Source organism: Neophocaena asiaeorientalis, unplaced genomic scaffold (genome assembly GCF_003031525.2).
Source record: "Neophocaena asiaeorientalis asiaeorientalis breed wild unplaced genomic scaffold, Neophocaena_asiaeorientalis_V1.1 scaffold65, whole genome shotgun sequence".
Taxonomy (NCBI): domain Eukaryota; kingdom Metazoa; phylum Chordata; class Mammalia; order Artiodactyla; family Phocoenidae; genus Neophocaena; species Neophocaena asiaeorientalis.
The window spans coordinates 18,321,475-18,330,233 of record NW_020173215.1 but is presented as its reverse complement, the minus strand read 5'-3'; the positions used below and the strand labels follow the sequence as shown (position 1 = coordinate 18,330,233).

The 8,759-nt window shown below is 48.4% G+C and overlaps 1 long non-coding RNA gene across 2 annotated transcripts in view; it reads left to right on the top strand.

Moving 5' to 3' along the window:
* Positions 1 to 1,925: 1,925 nt before the first annotated feature.
* Positions 1,926 to 8,759, top strand: part of LOC112399823 (uncharacterized) — a 12,884-nt gene continuing 6,050 nt past the window's right edge. For both annotated transcript variants that reach the window (XR_003003317.1, XR_003003316.1), the window contains exon 1: positions 1,926 to 2,000. This is a non-coding gene — a long non-coding RNA (uncharacterized LOC112399823). The remainder of the gene's footprint in view (positions 2,001 to 8,759) is intronic.

Genomic DNA, 8,759 nt, shown 5'->3' with positions numbered 1-8,759 from the left:
GCGCCTCGGAAGGCTGGGCAGGCCTCTGTGCTTCTGCACGGTGTGCCTGGTGCCTGACAGGGCCCTGCACGCGGGACCACAGCAGCGCACCCCTCCTGAGTGACTGAGTGCGGTCCTTAGCGGACAGAGTTAGATGGTGCCCCAGTTTCCTGTTTCCTTTGCCTGGTAGATGGTAGCTGTTGGCAGGAATCTCAGCGTGGAAAGAGGACTGGATTGCAGGGGGTGATGAGTCTAAGTTGAAGCTGACCTTGAGGTGCTCTGGGACGTCCGGAGAGTGGGTGCAAGTCCAGGGCTCACGAGCTCAGTTGAAATGGGGGGAGTAGTGGAGCACAAAGGAAGGCTGAGGAGGAAGGCCCCGTGTCTCCCACCTGTACCCACTAGGCAGCCACTGTCAAATCTCTGTCTGCAGCCAGGCCTTCCCTCCTGAGCCTAAAACAGCCCCCCATCTTCTGGTGTCTTCCTCTCCAAACTGGGAGCGCATCACTTCCCCGAGAAACAGGACCTTCCTCCTGATTTCCCTGTTCCTCCCAGTAGTCCTGGAGACTTTAGTCACCAGCCCAAACTGTGATGTTTTTAGATAACTAATGAGAACCTACTGTATAGCACAAGGAACTCTACTCAGTGCTCTGAGTAGGGTTCAGGAAGGAAATCCAAAAAAGAGGGGATACATGTATACAAATAGCTGATTCACTTTTCTGTGCAGTAGAAACTAACACAACATTGTAAAGCAACTATACTCCAATAAAAATTAATTTAAAAAATAATCACCAAACCAAACCAAAACAAAACAAAAAAACTGTATGTTTTCTCTTGGATAAAATTCAGTAAAACTTCAGTTCCTCAGAATGCTTAAAATCGAAGGTTTTAATTTCTCAGAGTTAAACTTTTTTTAAAGGTCAGTTGTTTAAAAACCTCTTTCTAAAATATCATCTAATTGCTTTTCCCACCATTCTTGTCTCGCTAGGGACAGTCTTCTCCCAGACCTTCCCGAGGCTCACATCCTCACATCCCAGGTCTCTGCCTAAGCGTGACCCTCCAGAGGGGTCTCCCCTGGTCCTACCGCAGCCTAAAGAGCACCCTCCGCCTGTGCCTTGCTTGATTTTGTTTCACACCGTTTATCACTATATGATCGGCTAATTCTTTTCTTATCACTTGTCATTAAGTGATTTTTAATCGCTCTCCCTCACTAGAATGGTCTTTTTTTACCACTGTATTTCCTGCACTTTGAAGGTGTTTGGTATATAGTGGGTGCTTAATAAATAATTGTTGAATGAATATTTATAAGCAGCCCTTTATGATATGATATTAGGTCCGGTTTACAAACTTGGATATAGGCTTAGCAGAGCTGCTTACGAAGGTCCAGGTCACCTGATTTCTAAAGGACAGAGCCAGTGACTGATTGCCTCGGTGGGATTTTCACACTTTATCAGAGTGCCTTCCAGATCCCTCATCGTAGGTACCCAAGCTACTCAAACAGAATACATTAATGGAAGAAGTTGTCAGAAATGGATGTTTCTGGGACTTTCTTGGTGGCGCAGTGGTTAGGAATCCGCCTGCCAATGCAGGGGACACGGGTTCGTGTCCTGGTCCAGAAGATCCCACATGCCGCAGAGCAACTGAGCCCGTGTGCCACAGCTATTGAGCCTGAGCTCTAGAGCCCGTGAGCCACAACTACTGAGCTCATGTGCCGTAGCCCACCCGCCTAGAGCCCGTGCTCCACAACAAGAGAAGTCACTGCAATAAGAAGCCTGCGCACCGCAGCAAAGAGTAGCCCCCGCTCGCCACAACTAGAGAAAGCCCGTGCGCAGCAACGAAGACCCAAGGCAGCCAAAAATGAATAAATAATTTTTTTTAAATGGATGTTTCTGATTGTTACAAAAATGCCTTGCTTTTTTCAAATTTAGGAGGATATGGCAAAAAAAGCGGTCGTAGTGAAAAGTGGAGGGAGATGCTGAAGCTGCCCCCTGTCAGCCAGTGCAGCAAGCTTTGACATTCGATTGGTGAGTAAGGAAGCCGCACCTGCTCGAGTCCGGAGGTCATGGCTGGCGTTGTGCTGTTTCGTTTGTTAGATGTTGGTCTTTCCTTAGTCCCTTATTTGCTTCAAATGCTATTTAATAGATTCTCCATATATCGTCACGATTCTTCCCAGGAAAAAACCCTGTAGATTTTCTAATGTGCAGTTATAAAGTATGGCTATTGACTTTTTCATTAAAAACCTTTTTTAAGAACTGGGACTTCCCTGGTGGTCCAGTGGTTAAGACTCTGCGCTTCCAATGCAGGGGCTGCAGGTTCGATTCCTGGTCGGGGAGCTAAGATCCCACATACTGTGGAGCACGGCCAAAAAAAAAAAGTGATATATACCCATTGTTCTAGGTAGAACAGAAGAGAAATGCAGCAATCATCCTCTCTAGAAGTGAACACTGGTAACCGTTTCTCGGTCTCCTTCCAGACAGTTCTCTGTGCGTATGGACAGGAATTACGGGTGAGAACTTCAGGAAAGGAATAGTCAGATAAAAAATAAGGTATGGCGGGGTCATGGGATACTCTGCAATGTAAAGAAGGAGAGAGTTAGCTACAGGTCCTGACATGAGCACAAGAAGTCACAAGTAGAGTCACGTCTAAGGGCAATTATAGTTGTATCTTTTTAGAGACATGATTTCCAGTTCAAAGGGTATGTGCATTCAAAATATTGATGTTCCCAAATTACCCTTCAAAAAGGTTGTATCGCTTTACCCTTGCCTATGACCTTGCTGACACTGGTCGTTATCAATGTTTTTAACCTTTACTAAACTGTAATTTGCAAAATGGTCTCTTGTTTTAATTATGGGTGGGGTTGAGCATTTTCATTGGGTTTTTTCAATTTGCTTTTTTCTAACTCATTTTTAAAAGTTCTTTATATATGAAAGGTGTTATCCTTTTATATTCATTGTGAATACATTTTATATTTATGCTTTTTGCCTCTTGGCTTGCAGTATCTTTCAATATGGCAGTTTTAATTTTTTATATAGACAACTATATCAATGTTTTTCTTCTTAGTCTCTGAGCTTTATGTTGTACTTAGGGAGGACACCTTTACTCCCTAAGATAATTTTTTTTAAAAATCTGTCTTTTCTTTAGTGCTATTATAGTTCCTTTTTAAGAAAGTTTAAATATTTTAACTATCAAAATTAATTTCAGACAGTATAAAGTGGGAGTATTTTTTCCCCAAAGACCTATCCAGCCATTTTAATGTCATTACATTTTTTTCCTCATTATGTTTTAAAAATAGCAGTTTTATTGAGATATAATTAACATGCCATACAATTCACCTATTTAAAGTGTACAATTCAGTAGTTTTTAATACATTCTCAGAGTTCTGTGACCATTATCACAATCAGTTTTTCAATTTACAGCATTCTCATCACCCCGAAGAAACCCATACCCATTGGTAGCCACTCCCCGTTCCCTCCCCCACCTCTAGCTCCAGGCAACCACTAATTTACTTCTGTCTCTGTGGACTTGCCTATTCTGGACATTTCATGTAAACGGGAAACATATACTATGGGATCTCTTGTGACTGGCTTCTTTTCACTTAACGTAATCTTTTCAAAGTTCATGCATGCTGTAGCATGAATCAGAACTTAATTCCTTGTTGTTGGCAAGTAATATTCCGTTGTATAGACACATCACACTTCATTTACCCATTCATCTCTTCGTAGACATCGAGGTGTTTTCACTTTTGGTCTGTTGTGAACAAAGTGACTACAGTGATCCACGTACAAACGTTTTTCAAATTGTGGTAAAATATACATAACCAAAATGGCCGTTCTGAGAATGTAGACTCCCTCCTGCTGCCGTCTCCTCGCCACGAGGGCACTCAGAGTTGGAGTGAGCCGCCTTCTGAGATGCACTTGTCACCGGAAGCTGGCCTCTCCGTCCGACACTCACCGCCTCCCTCTGGCAGCAGCTGCTCGTCCGCTGGCTGGTCCCCTGCCCCGCCCCCCGTCCCAGCCCCGCTGCCCCCGCCTCCTCCACGGCCCCAGATCCAGACGGCCCTCAGAAGTGAGCAGGTCCCGTAAGGTCTCTGCTGTCCTCACAATGCCCAGCTTGTAAGTATCAGTGTGAAGTTCAAATGAAATAATACACGGAAAGGACTTACAATCATAGTGGCACGCAGTAAGAGGTAAAAAAATGTTACGTGTGGTTATTATTTTTATCTGTTCCTTCTAGGAGAGAGAGAAACTCCTTAGTCTGGCACCAAGGCTTTTTGAAAATCTGATCAGTCTTTTAAAATTTTAATTTAATTAATTTATTTTTAAAAATGTATTTATTTTTGGCTGTGTTGGGTCTTCGTTGCTGTGCGCGGGCTTTCTCTAGTTGTGGCGAGCGGGGGCTACTCTTCGTTGCGGTTTGCGGGCTTCTCATTGCGGTGGCTTCTCTTGTTGCGGAGCATGGGCTCTAGGTACACGGGCTTTGGTAGTTGTGGCATGCGGGCTCAGCAGTTGTGGCTCGCGGGCTCTAGAGCGCAGTCTCAGTAGTTGTGGTGCAGGGGCTTAGCTGCTTCTCAGCATGTGGGATCTTCCTGGACCAGGGCTCGAACCCGTGTCCCCTGCATTGGCAGGCGGACTCTTAACCACGGCGCCACCAGGGAAGTCCCTGCCATTCATTTTAGGAGATTTCCTTATTATCCAGATAAACATCCATGCTTTTATGCACATGCAAAGCACTATCCAGCCCATCCCACTGTGTTTTGTCATTAATCATATTTTTATTTAATTTCTAAGCCCACACTCTTGTTCTGTGACTGCTTCTTTCATGCTTTATGTTCTAGCAGTCCCTTCAGTCTCTAGTCTAGAGGATACTGATTAGGGTTTTAAAAGGTAAGTTTTCTGTTGCCTGAATTACCTTTTCTCCTGGGTCAGTTTTTCTGCTGGCTTTTTTTGTTTGTTTATTTGGTTTTGGTTTTAGTTTTTACCTGCTGCTTTTCCCCTGTATCTAGAGAATGCGATTATTTATTCAGGTTTATGTTAAGGGCTGTGTTTCTTTGTGCGGTGGCGGCCTGACTTCCTCTGTGGTTGTACCCCTCTCTTGACTGGCGTTCTGGAAGGCGGGTGCGTCAGCGGGGTGCCGTCCAGACAGGGCCTGCGTTCCAGCGGCCACAGGCAGCATGGCTCCACTTTGCCAGTAGAGTGTGTAGTTCTTCAGCTGTGCTCTGCCTCCCCCCTGGGGTCCCAACTTTCTGCCAAGTGGCTTCAGCCTGAAGAAGTCCCTTGGTCGGCAGTTGTGTCCAGGCCTGGGAGGGGCTTCTGGGACCCAGACAGACACCCGGGCAACCTGCTCATCTCTGCAGATTCAGCTGGTGGTTCCTTTAACAATCCAGCCCCATAGGCTTTCTCTCTTCCAGGTAGTCCTCAAATTTCTCACTCTTGAGGGTGCCCTGTATTCTTTTTCCAGATCACGTTTCATTCTTTCTGTTGTGATTTTGTCTTTGTTCCTTTCAGTAGGAAGCTGGGTAAGAAGGTTGGCAGACCTATGCTCCATCTGCTACCTCAGTGGAAACCAGGAACATTTCTGAACCTTTGAGTTCGGGAGGAAGGAGTTAAAAACTCTCAACTCGGGCCTCCCTGGTGGCGCAGTGGTTGAGAGTCCGCCTGCCGATGCAGGGGACACGGGTTCGTGCCCTGGTCCGGGAAGATCCCACATGCCGTGGAGCGGCTGGGCCCGTGAGCCGTGGCCGTTGAGCCTGCGCGTCCGGAGCCTGTGCTCCGCAACAGGAGAGGCCACAACAGTGAGAGGCCCGCGTACCACACACAAAAAAATTAATTAATTAAAAAAAATCTGGCACAAATGAACCTATCTACAAAACAGAAACAGACTCACAGACACGAACCCGTGTCCCCTGCATCAGCAGGCAGACTCTCAACCACTGCGCCACCGGGGAAGCCCCATAACGTCGTTTTTTATTATTTCCTTGACCCTATTACCATTTGTTCTTTAGAGAAACACTCCGTATTCTTTGTCTGTTGTGTCGCTGTGCATAGGCCTCTTGGTATTCCGACAGGGTGTGTATGTGCTGTGTCATAGTTGATATAGTATCCATTATCGTTTTTTTTTAAATTAATTAATTTATTTTTGGCTGTGTTGGGTCTTCATTGCTGCGCACGGGCTTTCTCTAGTTGCGGTGAGCGGGGGCTACTCTTCGCTGCGGTGCGCGGGCTTCTCATTGCGGTGGCTTCAGTAGTTGTGCACAGGCTCTAGGCACACGGACTTCAGTAGTTGTGGCATGCGGGCTCAGTAGTTGTGGCCCGTGGCCTCTAGAGCTCAGGCTCAGTAGTTGTGGCACACGGGCTTAGTTGCTCCGTGGCATGTGGGATCTTCCCGGACCAGAGCTCAAACCTGTGTCCGCTGCATTGGCAGGTGGACTCTTAACCACTGGGCCACCAGGGAAGCCCTCCATTATAGTTTTATTTATGTGTCTGGTAGTTATGTGGAAATAAAATAGCAAACGTAATGCTCCTATCTTATCCTGTAGTTGTCTGTGGTTAAAGGGCTTCCTGATCAATATCCAGGCATAAATCTAATTTCCTGCGGGTAGTGGAACTGAACGCAGAAGTTAAATGTAATTTCATTTTTTGTATTTTTTATTTTTATTTATTTATTTATGATTGAACCCGTGCCCTTGACAGTGAGAGCATGAAGTCCTAACCACTGGACTGCCAGGGAACTCCCTAAATGTAGTTTTATATCTAAGTGTTTCCAAGTATGAATTGCTATGATTTCCATCCATGTCTTTTAGATTTTTTCCCATTCTTTATTGGTAAAGTGTCAGCTCGCCCCCTGTGGTTTGTCTCGTGTATTTGGCCACACGCAGGACACATCCGGATTTCAGATCTTGGTTTAGCCGTGGAGATCCCGGAAGGGGAGACCATCCAAGGAAGAGTTGGAACGCTCAGCTACGTGGCTACGTAATGGACCACCCCGGGGTGCTCGCGCCCCTGCCCTCAGGACACAGAGAACTGAACACGGGAAGGGACCTGGGGTCCGCCCTGGCCCGCTGCTGGGGAGCATACCTGGCCCCCCGGCCTGCGCTCCTCTCTGCTGACGGGCCAGAGTAGGGACAGGGCAGCGGGCCTCCCCGCTGTGCTCACCGGCCCCGCACACCCCTCACAAGGTAGTCAGAGTTATGCGCGCAGCTACAGGGCAGTGACCCAGCCTGACGCAGGGGGGCCTCTGACATGAGGGACCCTGAGGGCCTCTGCTGAGTCCCGCACTTAACCCTCCCCCCATTCCACTGTGGCTGCTGTCACCTGCTGCTGGGGTCTTACTCTGAGGGAAAAGGGGCGCCGGGGGACCTGGCTCTGCCTGTTTGGAGGCGGGGTTTCCCCACGGTAGTTACTCCACGAGTAGCAGGAATGGTTTGTAATAACAGCTTTACTGAGATGCAGTTCATATGCCATAAAATCCACCAACCCGAAGTGTGTAGTTCAGTGGATTTCGGTATGTTCACAGAGATGTGCAGCTATCACCACTGTCTGATTTCAGAACCTTTTCATCACCTCAGAGAAGGCCCGCACCCGTCAGCGATCACTCCCCACTCCTCACGTCCCGCCCCCAGCCCTGCAGCCCCTAATCTGCTTCCTGTCTCCGTGGACTCGTCTCTTCTGACTGTTTCGTACAGGTGGACTCATGCGCTCTTTGGCCTTTTGTGTCTGCCTTCTTTGGCTTAACATGTTTGCGAGGGTCGTCCACGTGGTAACAGACATTAAATTTACAATGTGTTGTTTGGAATTAAGTATGAGGACATTTAATTTAATTTAATTTAAATTTCCTGTGTTTGTTATGTAGCTCCCGCAGTTCTCAATCATGAAAGGTATACATTCAGTCCTGATTGGTGGGGACTTGGCTGTCTGATATACGAAATGATTCGGGGACAGTCTCCGTTCAGAAAATTCCAAGAGAAGGTCGATAGGGCGGAGGTGGAGCGGAGAGGGAAGGAGGAGGCAGAGCGGTACTCCGAGAAGTCGCGCTCGGGGAGGGCGGGAGTGGGGCTAGGCTTCCGACCGACCGCCGTTCAGGCTCAGGAGGGGACACCTGGTGCTCCGCGGTGCCAGGGACAGGGCCTTCCTCGGGGGTTCTGATCACGCAGAACAGAGTTCATCGTTTGCCTTCCCCAGAGGTGCTGCTGAGAGGGAAGGGTGGTGTCGGGTCACTGTTTAGAGCACAGCTGGCCAACTTCACGGGACGCTAAACATGAAACAGAATCTTCGGGGTGCTTTGCAGCGGTGAGGTTCTTCTCTCGGCCCACGTTCCTCAGAACTCCCTTTAACTGGTCGCCAGGGACTGTGGTCCTATCGACACCCTGCCCCGATGGCCTGCCATGCGCCTGGCACTGTCAGTCCCAGGCTGTCCTGGATGTAAGGGGATGAGAGAAGCTCTCCTTGTCGCTTAACTTCTCAGGATTTTCTGAGCACGTTTTAAACGTCATCTGCAGCCAGCGAGAATGTACTGAGCGTCCCCCATGGGACCTTCCCCGGCACTGAGTAAAACAGGCAGTAATCCCAGCCCTTCTGCCCCCAAGCCCGGTGCGCTCACCCACTCAGGGGAGGCGGCCTGGGAGACGGGCATCTTCGGCAGGGAGGTGGGAGGGGCTGGCCGCGGGGCTGGGTAGGTGCAGAGGGGCGGTTGGAGGAGCGACTGTGGGTGTGAGCGGGTCACAGAGGAGAGTGTGGACACGGGGCAGGTGGAGGCCGGCTCCTTGCCGGAGTTAGACACACGGGGGC